The 15,092-nt window shown below is 42.1% G+C and overlaps 1 protein-coding gene across 9 annotated transcripts in view; it reads left to right on the top strand.

The window, feature by feature from the left end:
- ATP8A2 (ATPase phospholipid transporting 8A2) overlaps nt 1-15,092 on the top strand; it is a 325,668-nt gene that overhangs the window by 203,527 nt on the left and 107,049 nt on the right. The gene's annotated exons all lie outside the window — the stretch shown is intronic.

The raw sequence follows: 15,092 nt of genomic DNA on the forward strand, positions 1-15,092 counted from the left end.
AGGGATGGGGAGTTCGGTAAGAAGTGAATTCTTACTGTAGTCAGTAAAAGAAACTTTGGTGATATTTGTGCCCAATCCCAGTTTTTGCATTGCCACTTTATTGCTGGGTCTGCAATAATGGTCCCTCTAGGTGCCCTTTTTATTGTTCTTATTAACATCTTTTATGATGGTTGTGCTCATGAGAGAAGTCATGCACAATCCACTTTAAATACTGTTTGCTCCTGCGAACGTTTTGGGGGGAGCATCATGCTTCGCTTCCTATCAATGCATGCCCTGTAACACCCTGCTGAAACCCTGTAACTTTTTATACCCTAAACATTCTGCTTTCTTTTCTTTCTTTCTTTTTGTCCCGGTTTTGTTGCGCTATACTGCAAGCGTGCCGTTCCAGAAGGCAGCGATGCAATAACACCGGGAAGCATCACAGGATCTTTAATAAAAGCAATGATCTATTATAAATCCACCACTAATGCACTGTTATTACATCAGTGACATGTTACAGAATACAGTCTTTAAAAAAAACCAGTCTTGGAGGGGCACTGAGCCAAGTTCCATTTCTGCCTGGTAATACAAAACCAGGAATATGCATATTTTTCCTTATGGTAACTGTTGAGGAAAAAGACATCACATTGACTATTTTTTTCTCTCTCAAATTGAGGTCTCTCTGCCTTGTGATCCTTTCCCCCCTTCTATAAAATGATGGTTTGCTCACTGTTATGACGTTGAATTACCTGCACACCTTTAGATGTCACTATTTATCGGATAAACTAAATGAGAGGAATAAATGGATGGAACTTGCAAACTGAGCCTCTAAAATCTATGGAATTGAACCCCTACATTGGGCCGACCGTCAACCTTTCCACCTGCTGCAACGGGGGGATTAGCTATAATCTACATATGTCAACTACAAAGCCAAAGGTCATGACCTGCGTGTTAATTTATGTTAGGGGCGGAAGAAGAAACAACATTTGACTGACAAGATGACAAATGCAAAAAGGCACTTGACATCTTTTAAAAATTATCGGGGTATTTGCTACAGTGGCAGGAAAAGTAGATTTGATAGTTTCTCTAGACTCTAAAGTTAGAATTGCTGTAGGTAGAAACTTGGAGATCTGGAGTGTGGATTTCGCTAGATTATTTTGGATGGAAATTACGTGTCGTGAAAGAAACCACATGAAAGTACTGGGTGCAATTCCTTCCTAAGTCACTTAAAAGCTAAACTAGAAAGCTGTGATATGGAATTTATTAAGAACTTACTATATGTTGCCAAGATTTGTGTTGCCACTAATTTAAAAGAAAGAAACCTCCTACTGTTTGCTTGATTGTTTGGAGCAGATGCAGAAAGTAGCTGAGATCATGAAGTTATCAAATTATATTAGAATCAAAGAAGAACAGCAAATAGATTGTGGAGAAACTGGGCTTTATTTGTCCAGTATTGGAATGTTCAGTCATTCTTTTTATGTTCTTCATTGTAGACCATCTTTTGTTGAATTGCTCTTACCCAGATTTATTTATTTTGGGGTTTTTAAAAAAAATTGGACGCAGTTCCATTGGAAACAGTTGAATCCGTTCCCAAAATATTAAGAGAGGCAGTTTGTCCTGTTTTATGTATACTGAATGACTGAAAAAACGATTAAGGCAAAGAGGAATTCTTAGGCTTTCTTGTATCGCAAGATGAATGTTGTTTTTAAAAACAAAGCTTTCCTCCTACATTTTGAAGTTCCTCTATTGATGGACTTTCCAAGCAGCAGAATTAATCTGCTTTCCTTCTTATTTATTGATACAGAAGTTAAGCATTTTCCCACCTAATTTACCAGGGCTTTTTTAACCCCAGTGGACATTTCACCTCTGGGACATGCATTCCGTTCACCATAGTTCTGAACTATATCCATTCCAACACAATAGTGTTAGGCCTGCTTCATAGGAAATGGCCCTCATGGGGATGCTGCTTATATTTGCGTCAGCAGGACCTTTCGTGATATTTTTAAAAAAGGGTAATAATAATAATAATAATAATAATAATAATAATAATAATAATAATAATAAGTGAAAATTGCATGAAATTTGCATGTGTCTAATTTATAAGGGCACATGCTAATTTAGAAATGGTTACTATGGTCTGTACACTACATCTCACCATAATGAACATAGGAAAAGCATGCTGGATCAGGCCAGTGGTCCATGTAGTCCTGCATGCTGCTCTCACCCTGGCCAACTGTATGCCTGTGGTAAACCAGCAACCAGGACCTGAGCACAATATCACTTTCCCCTCCTGTGGCTTCTAGAAACCGATACTCAGCATTACTGCCTCTAAATGAGGAAGCGGAACATAGCTATCGTGGCTAGTAGACTTTGTGCAGAGCTCAATATTAGTTGTAATGTTTATGCATGATGTCGATCTTGAGATTTTTGCTTCTGAGTAGTACGTCCCCACGACAGGACCATGGCACTAAGGGTGTGGATTAAGCCTTTCCCCCATGGCCCTGATACTCCACATGCAGAAGCTGCCGTGCCAAGATTGACATTCATGGAACCTTCTCTAGCAGGGCAAATAACAGCTTCAGGTGGAGATTTAGGGCAGGAGGATATGGAGGAAGTGGTTGTGGTTCTTTTGGTGGCCTGGACCCAGCCCATTTAGGCTTGGGTGATGACACTCATGGCTTCCCTAAACAATTTCCCTCTTTCTTTTCCTGAGAACTGTTTTACAATCACCTTGGAAATATCTTGCTTTTTGTTGTTGTGATGATATGAAGAATGGGCCATAAATGAATACATGCACATTTAGGAGTTAATATAACTCCCAACCTAGGAGATGGAAAAGAGACATGTCTGATAAGTGAACCATCTCATTCAATTCACCATCTATCATGTAGATTGCACAAACAGGAGGAAAGGCAGACCCATGCCAAGGGTAAAAGGCCTTGCTATGACTTCTCTTATGTAGATCTATCTTAAGTCTAAAGCGAGTTGCCTCCACAACAGCAGGAGGTCCTTTTTACCTTTACCTTTACCCTTACTTTACCTATTTCTTGGGACGATTCTCGAGTCTGAAAAGTACACACACCAGGCTGTTTATTTTATTGTCAGATATATTAGTGAGATTTTCAGCAAAGTTGCCATTCTTTTCTCTTTCCCCTGTCCCCAGCTTTTATCTGCCCCCACCTTCCACCTTGTTGTCACCCTTAATTTTCATTCTGAACAATTATTTCAACTAATGCGCTTCTACAAAACTGAGTGGAAAGTCATGGAACCAGAGGGCATATCCCTGACCTTAAGTCCTAAGGCAATCTGCTGGTCAGGATATGCTGTTCCTTAAGCTGGGAGTACCATAAATGTAGCATCCCCATGTCTCTTTCTCTCTGTCTGGTAATGGATAGGAAAAGAAAATGGTGTGGCATAATTTCACTGCTGTGGATATGTAGAAACACGGACCACAGTTACATCATATTGTGCCTTTCCTACATGTTGGGGGAGAAGAGGAGGTGCTCTCAGGATCCTTCTTTCAATGGCGGTCCTGTGGCTCATGCTTAGTTCTGCCCTTCCTCACCAGTAGGGCTTACACTAGGGACACTCAAAGATTTCATTATGCTTGCATTTTTAAGTGAATTGGAAGAATACATGGAACACATTCATTCTTAATTTTTCACACTCCTCTGAATTCTGAGACACCTTTCAGCTAAATAATAATTTTAGTTACAGGTAGATACCAAAAAATAAAAATAAAAAGTTAGTCTTTAAGGTACTGCTGGAAGGAATTTTTTATTTAATAATTTTAGGTTAAGGTACACTCCAAAATCCATATTAAAAGCATGTGGGTTAGATAAAATTCAGAAAGGAGAATAGATTTATGAAGGAATGCATGTAAGACAGGCATTGGTCAACAACAGAGAGCCCCATCAATCCCTAGTATGCATAGGATTGTAATCTAAATGCTCAAAACTGCGAAAATAACAAATAAAATGAAAAGGAAGGAAGAGCCAGTGGTTTGAACAACTCACAGTGGCCTCCCCAACAACCCCACTAGAGGTTCATCCCTGAATGACATCGGGGGTCTGTAGATTTGTGGTAGGGCACATGCTTTTCATGCAAATGTTTCCATGTCCTCCCACTCTGCTACTGGCAGAGAAATGTTGGCAGTATTAGCTCCGGTATCTGGTGAGATCTCATGGGCTGCATGAGATTTGGCACAATTTCTACAATATCTTGCCCAAAATCAGCTCTGCTGGCAGCAGAGGTAGTGGGGTGGGTAGGCTGCCCCAGGGGCTTCTGCCACCTGAGACAGCGGTATCGTCCTGTCTAATGGCCTGCCCAGGCTGTTGGTATTTTGCAGGAGGGATTTGAGCACATCTCATAAATGTAAGTTTCTGCAGTTCAAGTGCTTTGTTGCCTTGGTGCAACAAGCCCATGTTAAAAGCACATAAGCGTTTGCAGTTAGGAAAGTGACAGGGATGTGGGATGAATGAATGATTCATAGGAAGACATATAAACATATCCCACAAACAATTCAGGAATCAATGTTCATTTATATTGTGATTTTCTTACTGTGGTATTATTATTGAAGAACGTTTATTATTTGTTCGTAACCACCCTGCAAACAAATCAGAAAAAATGCTGAATATCCAAATTATATATTCAAAGCACAGTCATGGCTCCCACCCACCCACCCCAAAAAATCCTAGGAACTGTAGTTTTTAAGGATGCTGGGAATTGTTGTGTGATCACCCTCACAGAACCACAATTCCCAGAGTTCCCTGGGAAAAAGAATTGATTGTTAAAGCACTTTAAATTTCTTATGTGGATGTACATGAGCTTTATGGAAGCAAATCAGGATGCATGCTCAATACCAAGAAGTGCTTGGTAGCTGCCACACACTTCCAGTGAAATCTTAATTTTGTCCTAAGTCCCATTGATTGTTCAGATAAACATGCAGAGAGACTCTTCTGATTCCTAGCTCCTCGGAAAATGCTACAAACAGAGTTTTCAAGCTGTGCAGCATTTCTTTTTATGTTTCATTAGGGGGGGGGAGCTAATCAATTTCCAAAAAAGCTGAAAAGATAATTTTTGAATTTTTTTTTAAAAAAAACCTGCATTGGTTGGTGAAATGATTTCATGTGCTTATAGTGTACTGTGTATTTTGGCAAATGAATTGCTTAAGCTGTAAGAACCTTTGAGCTTTTGCCAATAGTGTGTAGAGGAGGAGGAGGAGGAGGAGGAGGAGGAGGAGGAGGAGGAGGAGGAGGAGGGCAGTGTATTTCCCCAGAAATGGGTTGAAATGCTTTTCAGGTGGAGAAGGTAAAGAGAAGCACAGAAGGGAAATGCATATTGAGGGCGAAAGGAGACATGACGTTAAATGCATTATTATATTTAACGTGCACCTTTTCTGGAAAAGGAAAATTGCCACTGCTCTGCCGCGGTCTTGATGACCTTCCTCCTCCGTTTTCTATTTGCATTAGCTCCAGTTGGAACAATTGGAGTATTCCTCCCAGGGTGAGCTATCCTCTGTCATAATATCCTATTGCACAGTTAAGCAGAAGGGCCAATATTGGATTTTGTTCTTCTCAGACATTTTTATACATCCTAAAGCATAAGAGAAATATAATACTGTCCTCGTACTCCATGCTTCTGATATATTTAAAGGAAGGCTTTCCATTTCTGTAAACCCTAAATGTACAAAGTTGGCAGAGGCTTTGTCCTTCTTTCACAGTGCCTTTTCATTTATTTCATTGTTTGGATTCTGCTCGGAGCAGGATATTAGGAAACCTATTTCATCCTGTTCTGTTTTGACAAATGTTTATATACCAACTCCCTAACTCTCCCATTTGCCAGGCTAAAATCTCCTAAGTAATTGTGTTCATTCTGGAGCCAAGACGCATGTCCCAGTGCCACATCTCCCAGTATAGCATTGCGGAGAGCCATCTCTACCCCCAGTGAGCTCTTTGGGGACGTGTCTCCTCTTCATTATAGAGAAAACAGAATCTTGTTGCTTGTAGAGATAGCAGCTAATGGCCTGGTTCACCTTAGTTAGCATTAGCTGAGCCATCTGTCCAGTGATCACTTAAACCTGGGTTTATTACATCACAAAATAATTAAAAGCACCAGCAACAACAGCCGAGCCTAGATTGTAGTTTGGATTTATTTAATTTTTTTGCCATTCTTTCTTTGCACCTTTGTCAGCAGCTCCTTAAGCATATTTAAGGAGCTAGTCTGGATCTGCACATAGTGCTAAATTATGATTAATGTTAACTGAGGTTTATAAGCCAACTACAAACTTTGCTTAGCAAGTGACCTTTATCCATAGTTTATAAGCCATAATTAACCAGATGGCCTGGCCTGCGTTCTCACATCACAGTAAGCTATGGTTTAATAAAGCATAGTTTAATGAGCTGCGGTTTAGCATTACATGCAAACCCGGCCATTCTCTGTGTGTGTGTTTGTTACAGACTTAGCTTCAGTTGCATGAGCCCTCATCTCCATATAGGAGAAATGCTGTTGCTCTGTGCGTAAAGCACCTGCTTTGCATGCAGAAAGTCCCGGGTTCAATCCCTGGCATTTCAAGGCAGAGTAGGAGGCATCTCTGTGTGAGAATCTGAAGAGCTCCTTCCATTCATTGTAGAAAGTAGGGTGCTGTATTGGAGCAATGAGATGACTTTGTATAAGGCAGCTTTCTATGTTCCTATATGGGCAGAGATTAGAGAGTATGAGTGGCAACCAGAGAATTAGGAGATTCCCAACGTAGCTGACTATTACTTATAATGCAAGGGCATGTCATTTACCCCCTAGCATGGCATATTACTGTGACACTCTACTTTTAATCTTAGGGGTCTTCTTTTCCCATAGCTCCTATACTTCAGAGTTAAAAGGTAAAGGGACCCCTGACCATTAGGTCCACTCGTGACCGACTCTGGGGTTGTGGCGCTCATCTCGCGTTATTGGCTGAGGGAGCCGGCGTACAGCTTCCAGGTCATGTGGCCAGCATGACAAAGCCGCTTCTGGCAAACCAGAGCAGCACACGGAAATGCCGTTTACCTTCCCGCTGTAGTGATACCTATTTATCTACTTGCACTTTGATGTGCTTTCAAACTGCTAGGTTGGCAGGATCTGGGACCGAGCAATGGGAGCTCACCCCGTCGTGGGGATTTGAACCGCTGACCTACTGATCAGCAAGCCCTAGGCTCTGTGGTTTAACCCACAGCGCCACCCGCGTTCCATATACTTCAGAGTTACTACTTCCAAATTAGAAATGTAGCTACTTCTCATTTGTGAAGTTGCCTGAAACTAACCATGATGCTAAAATATTTTCGGAAACCAAATACAAAGCCTTTGATAATAAGACACACACAACACAGTGTATAAAAATCCAGATTCCCCCCCCCCCAAAAAAGCCAAGCCCTTTTCTGTATGCCTTCGCTATAATCCTTTCCTTCATCAGCAGAGAACTTGCCTGTAAGACGTATATATAATTCATGGCTTTAAAATGTCAGTACAAATGCTGCCTGATTTTTAAAAGGGCTAGCAGATTGTTTCAAACCACATTAAAGCGTATCCTTCCCTTCGTGCGAGTTGCTGGTCAATTACACACTGGTGAACACCGTATCATAAAAAATAACAGTCTGGATTGATTGCAGGCTTCAAGTGAGAAGATGCTGCAGACTCTAATTAACATACACCAAGCTATTAATAGTGATAGTCATGTTATATTCCTGGGGAGTACAGCAATGGCCTCAATTATTAGAGTGAGAACAGAACAAAGAAGTTCTTTTGGAAGGAACTACAGGACCATTTAAGGGTGTAGACGGACAGAAAATTTGTTGGGCTGGTTTAGAAGTTCTCTCAATTGCAGTCAGTGTAAACATGGAACTCAGAAAGGGGGGGGATGTGCAAGTCTGTGGCTGATGGATTGCAGCTCAGTGGCAGAGCACATGCTTTGATTGCAGAAGGTCCCATGCTCCGCTTCTGGCTTCTGCAGTTAAAAGGATCATCTAGGAGCAGATAGGAAAGTTCTATCCAGGAGGTCCTGTTAGGAGATAATGGAAAGACACAGTCAATCAGAACAGATAATGCAGAGGTAAATAGGAAAATTGTGAATTTTGCTTACAAGAGACATCCAAAGTTCTACCCTGGAGGTAGAAGATGGGCTGCTTTTTAAGATTATTATTAAGCTAAATACAGTATAAAAGCTTGTCGGAAATGCTCTGAAACAGGGGCAGGGTACCTTTTTAGCTCAGCTGGTCAGATAGCTATTTCTCCCAACCCTTTGAGGGCTGCAATTTGACAGGTGGGTGGAGGCACCCACCTGTCAATCACCTGACATCCTTTTGCCCACAAGGGTCCTCAGGAGCCCTTTTCAAAGTGCCCTTTTGATCATCACTTTGAAAGGGGCTTTGAAGGGGGCTTTTCAGACACTGCCATTCATGCCCCCCACCTCTGTTCTAAAATCCCAAGTGGCATGAAAACTTTTGTTAAATATTATGAAGCCCTGAAACTCTTTCAGTAGTTTTAAAAGGTAACAAAACATACACAGGAAGCTGCTGAGTCAGACCGCTATTCCATCTAACTCAGCACTGTTTACACGACAACAGCTCATCTGGGTTTCAGACAGGAGTCTTCCCCAACTTTACCTAGATGTGTCAAGGGTGAAACCCGAGACCATTTGCATGCAGAGCATAGAGCTGCCTGTGGCCCTCAAACATGGTACATAACCTCCCGATAACTAGTCTCACAGCCTGCTCCACAGAAAATTAGGGTGAGCTGCCATCCTCCTCCTTCAGACCATGATGTAAAATTATCCCTTTCAAAAGGTCAGTCATTCCCAAGACAGCCAACAAAGAAAAACCACCAGCATATTTCAATAGGAGAACCAGGTGCAATGCATGAGTCTTGTAGTCGAGTTAACAATGCAGTTAAGCTCCTGTATTTGGCTGTAAGACAATTCCACCGCACTGAAGGTTGGTGGGATTAGATCAATTTAAATTCTGTGGTCTTGGGCTAAAGTGATACACATTTTTGTCTGTTCTTCGGCATAAGATTAATTGATTCACTGATCATCCATCCCATCCCATCTGGAAGCTTGGGGCAGGTAAATTACCAAACAAAATTTATTCCATGAGCCTATTCCTTTGCCTAGCTTTGTGCAGATAGGTTTTATAACCTAAATGGTGCTCTGTGGGTATTTTTCAGAGTCGGTAATGGGAAAGAAGTGGTATTAGCATGAGCATCACCAAGTTCTCAATGAACTGCCATTTGGAAGCACTGTCCTTAATTAGAAGCCTAAGAAAATTCACTCTTACTTAGTGCCTAGCTTGACCGAAGCCATCATTTGAAATTTGCACTTCTGCAAATTTTGCAATGCAGTACTCCACCCAAGTAATGTGTACACAAATGTAACATTGGGGTAAAGTGCATAAGAAATGCATGTCTTCATTAAAAGAACATACAAAAAGGCACCATATTAGGGAACACTGTTTTGCCAAAATGTGTATACAGTAATAGGCAAATATGAATACGAAAATGTGTATATTAAGGAGAAATTTGCACTAAAATGCTAGTGAATTTCATTGAGGACTTATAAAAATTAAAAATAAATAAATTGTGAATGGATGCAAAAATGTGGAAAACTGAATTTGGGATTGGATGAGTGAGGAACTGAGAGAAACCAGAATTGACAGATCCATCCATTGCTGACAGTTGGTATAATTAAGGGGGAATCCTCAGTGCACATCTGCCAACATCCTTCCCACAGGATCACTATGGTCACATAGGCTGGGTCAATAGAAAAATCCTTTCCCCCTCTGGAAATCCCTTTCGTGTACTCTTGTGATAGCTGTTCCTAAGCCAAGAAAATAATTGGCAAGCCGAGTGAATCTCGGGCACGTCTGTCATATTCATTATCTATAACAAGATGATGATTATGATGATGGTAAATAAAACTATATTTTTTTAAAGGAAGATGATGCTGCACTCCTGTGAATTCTTTTTCAGGCCATGTGCTCTTGAGGAGGATATGATGCTGGTATTGAGAAATTAATCTGTCACAAGGAGGATTTTAATCAGGATAGATTATTAGTGAACTGCATATGAGATAAACAAACATCCTTTATTAGCCTGTTTTTTTTTAATAAAAAAGAACTGTTTTTTAAATGCTTATTTGGCAAAGGCATGCAAAATGTGTGCAGAAGGAGAGCCTATATTGAGAATTTAACACATTCTCTGTATGTACAGTATCCAGCCTGCCTGTAATTGGTGCCTGTGGCGATTGTTGATACCCTGATTACATCAGCTTTCCATGCCCTTTAGCAGGATTGGGGGAAAGCTTTCTAGTCCTTGGTAAGCTGCCTATTATCAAGACATCATAAATGTTCACATTTAGAAGAGACAATTTGCCACCCCAGCACCTTCAAGCGCTTAAACAAATTAGTTCCTACTATTTCAAGCGTTAAATGCTCCATAATAATTATGTGTAAAGCCGTAAATTGCAATTAAAATAACTTAGGATCTTGTTCAAGTGAGGCCATTTTATGAATACATATTTTTCTGATCTTTTTCTTAAAATGCATTCTATGGCAGGTGAGTGAGCTTTGTGGCTCAGGAAATCGGCAACAGGCCATGGCCTTTCACCTCTAGGTCACCTGCTTGCATTTGGCTTGTGGCATTATAAGTTTGTTTTTTTAAAAGGATATTGATTCATAAACATTCTTTGTGAAATGGCCATTTGGACTTATGCCTTAAAGGACAAGAGCCCCTATCTCATAAATTCACATATAAACCAGAGGTCACCTAGTTAGACTTGCTGTGTTGAGATAGCATTGTAGCTATTCTTCAAAACAGGCAGGATGACCAAGATGGTGGAATTTTGGAATGTAGCAGTTCATGGTGCAGGTTGGTTGAGGGGTTTTTTAATGGTCCCTGGCATAAAAATTCTACGTGCATGCTCACTTCAAAGTTATTGGTGTTTGTTTTGCCTACAGCACCACCCTTCTATAAATGTTTGCAGACTTCCGGATCCAGCAGGCATGGCTTTGGGTCAGGTTTGTGCACTGTCACCTCCCTTACAAATCCTCCACCAGAATTTGTAGTCCTAGCCATCCAAAGGTGCAGATCAAGGTGCCAAACACTAGGTATGAATTTTGCCTAAGGATTAAAGACTATTGCTGCTATCTGAATCACATTTAATAGTTTATTAAACCATGGCCTAGTGTTACATGTGAATCGAGAGCAGCAGCTTAGCTATGTTTTATTAGGTTGTGGTGAAAGGTTCCTTATTAAGCAATATTTTGTGGTCAGCTTATAAACCTTCGTCAATGTTAACCATAGCATAGTGATTTGGGAACCCAAATCTCATTCTCAACTGTGGTTAAGGAGCCACCCCCACCCAAAAGCTACAGAGCCACAAAGTGAAGAGTGGGAATCCTATATAATAAAGTGCAAGTGTCTCTGCATCCAGTCCCTGTGTCCCTGTGTCCGCACTACTGCGCATGTGCCCCACGGACACAGGGATTGGACGCAGAGACTTGACGCACACACACACGCACGCTCTCCCCACCCCACCCCTCTGCCTACCGTTTCCTCGCGGTCCTCAGAAGAATCGCGTCCTCCTGGGCGCCCGCTGGCCAGCTGGGCTCAGCGGAGTGCCCCGATGAAGCGGCGACCCTGGGAGGGGCCAGCCGCCCCCCCCCCACGCGCCGCCGCCGAAATAGGCCAAATAGCGGCCTTCTCCTGGGCGCTCGCTGGCCAGCTGGGCTCAGCGGAGCGCCCCAACGAAGCAGTGGCCGTGGGAGGGGCCAGCTGCATGAATGACACTAGTAAATAAATAAAATCAAAGCACTATCTCTGTGATGTAATAAATCAGTGTTTAATAGGTTGTCTGCCTAATGCCTCAACTTTAACTATAGTTAACCTTAACCATAGTTTTACATTATGTGTGACCAGGCCACAGAAGTTTGTTCTCTCTCTCTCTCTCTCTCTCTCTCTCTCTCTCTCTCTCTCACACACACACACACACACACACACACACACACACAAACCTAGCAAATCTGCAAAATGGAGTGCCTCTTTCTCCATATGGAACTGTGCCCTGCCTCGTCATTTCACACGCTCCATTTCTTATAGATGTTGCAGCTAATCTCAGATCTCTGCTACGTCAGCCATAATAAGGTGAGGTAATGAGAGCATGTCAACCTGGATTTCCAGCCTTAGCTCTGAGTTCCCTTGCATTTGAATAAGGCCCTCTAACGTGAACTCAGAGAAGCCTTTCATTTTGTAATTGTGTTATAAATAAGCGGCCCTGGCATTTCTGACAGGCAGGCAACAGTTAAGTGGAGCAAAGAAGTGCTCCTTTCCCAAATCAGAAAAGCCGTTTAATAACTCTGGGTCCATTTACTCATAGCATTGCCGCCGTTGTGGGCTGCATTCCCCAGGAGCTTGGCAAGGTGAGCTAGACTTGGCAAGCTTTCTGACCGACTCACCAAGTCGTGAGTCAACAGTGGGCAGTCTCCAGCATGCACAGCTTTAAAGGCAGTTAGCATTTCTTGTTAAAACTGGGACCTGGAGAGGGAAGGCAGATGGAGTCCCCCCCCCCCTATATCTCTGAGAACATCGCATAGGTAGTCTCCACAAGCAGCAAGCTCTTTGCAAGCTACGCAGGGCAGTTTGTAAGTTATGCCAAAGGTTCCCCACATCTGATTTAGGTAAACAGAACACAAACTCTTTGTGCTGATTGGTGGTTGACAAGGGAAAACTCTGCAATGCTAGTATATACGCTGTTTTTCTATAATGCGGTGTAATCGGGACAACAATGTTGGAAAAGAATGTATAACACACATATCCTGGTGAAGACACGAAAAGCTCAATGTGTTCTCATTATGCTTCATTGCCACCTGTGCAGTTCTTGCATAAATAAATACCATGTAATATTTCCATTTTAAAATACCAGTTTCTTCCTTAAAAAAAACACACCTCATTATGTTGTTGTTGTTGTTGTTGTTGGTTTGGGCCCATCTACATAGTAAATCCCTTGAAGTGAGCGGGTTTGATTATCCAGCAGAGGATTATTTTTATAAAATACAGTTTTCCAGAATTGGATGTGGTTTCAAAAGATTTTGGTTTTGCCCATAAAATTCCCAGCAGCACCTGCAAATGATAAAAATGAGTTCAATACGCTCCGTAAAATGTTACAAGTGATGTTTGTGTAGCAAAGCCAGATTCCTCTTTTTTCTTTCTAGAGGAGGTTAATGTTTGGAAGAGTCAGAAACATATCCCAGCAACTCTCTGTAAAGTTGACATTGATCCAAGGATACAGCATAAATCTTTCAGCAGTTTTCTTTTCTTTTTTTAAGTACCTAATAGGCCAATATTGTCTAAGAAAGCAGGTAGAAGAGTTATAAAACAATCTCATAATACCTGGTGGGAAAAGTGATGCCACAGAATGGCAGGTGAAAATCAGTACAAAGGTAGCAGAATTTGTGCCTCCCAGTAAAATGTAATGTCTTGGTCCTAAAGACTGCAGTCTTGGGGCAGCTCATCCAGGGGTGTCAACTTGAATAAAATATTGGCGGAGCCCAGAGATGCCCCACCCCACATAATTGATCAAACACGGCACACACACACACACACACACACACACACACACACACACACACCCATCTGAATGGCAATGCCCATCAAGTTTGGGAGGGCAGCCTCCTCAAATACTTTGTTGGGGGGAATCGAAGGGACCTTAGCCCCTAGGAGTTTGCTCCTATGAGCTCAACATCCTGCCGAGTTCTTACTAGCGGGGTAGAAGTAAGAGAAGTGGAGTGTTAATTGCACACTTTTCCAGTCAGGGAAGGAAAGGGGATTGATTTACACCAATGCCTGGATAGACATGGGTTTCTACCATGCTTGGGAGCATGATATCTGAAGATTCACGAGTAAAAGGACAGATTACTTCAGTGTCCATGTTTGCTGCTGTAACAGCATGCTGACTTTCACCTGGGTCTCATACTATCCATGCACCAAGTATTAATTGCAAGGGCATGCAGAGAGCTATTCTCAATGGCTCATCTCCAGCTGTAGAGCTCCGTTTTCTTATCTATTTTCCAGAAGCATAGGTTTATAATACAGCAGCCCAGATCCAACACAGCTTGGCCTAACCAGAACTGGTCTGAACTCCAGAGTAAAAGGGTGGTGTGCTGCTAGTCCATAAGGAAAAAATCCACCCAATCCCAAATCAGGGCAGTGCCTTTATTGGGCCATTTGGTTGGTTTTGTGTAGGTGTAACCACCAGAAGCCATGCATGCAGTGTTGTGAGCCTGGTTCTGTGGAACTCTGGCCTTGCTGAGATTAGACAGGCTTCCTCCCTGTTGAACTTCAAGCACCTGACATGTACCTTTCTTTTTCAGCAGACACTTTAAGGAAGTTTTCTGTTTTTGTGATTAATTTTAATCCATTGGATGCTTTAAAAAAGAAGAAGAGTATACCCCTTAAGGACTTAGTTGTTGGTGTCTCAGGAGACAAAGGAAGAGTGTGCACCCTCAGGGGAAAAGTCGAACATTTGAAGAGTGAAAGCTCCTGCTGTGCTCTCCACAACCGATACAGGGGAGACATGTTTTCTTGCAGATGAAGATGAAGGTGGCAGATGAAGGTGTCCAGTTGTGCTGCTAAAGGTGCACCATGACGTTCATTTTCTCTCTGCTCCTCCCAGTGGTCATTCCTTCTCTGGTCACTGCTGTGGGTATACAACTGGACTGTCTGTCTCCAGGCACTGTGGTTTGCAAGGGATTCAGCAGGATATAAACACCTAAGATAAAAGAAAGAATTTGCCAGCACCAAGGGATCTTCATACTCTTTTACAAAAGATTTGTTATTTTGGTGCAATGATGCAAATTCTACAGGTTGCCTCCCATCACTTCAGCGGCTCTATTTAAAAGAGAACAACTGTGAGCACTTATTTTTAGAACCCATCCAGTGTGGTGCCAGTGTGGTGTAGTGGTTAAGAGCGGCAGACTCGTAATCTGGGGAACCGGGTTCGTGTCTCCGCTCCTCCACATGCAGCTGCTTGGTGACCTTGGGCTAGTCACACTTCTCTGAAGTCTCTCAGCCCCACTCACCTCACAGAGTGT

Source organism: Zootoca vivipara, chromosome 4, assembly GCF_965207765.1.
Source record: "Zootoca vivipara chromosome 4, rZooViv2.hap1.1, whole genome shotgun sequence".
Lineage (NCBI taxonomy): Eukaryota > Metazoa > Chordata > Lepidosauria > Squamata > Lacertidae > Zootoca > Zootoca vivipara.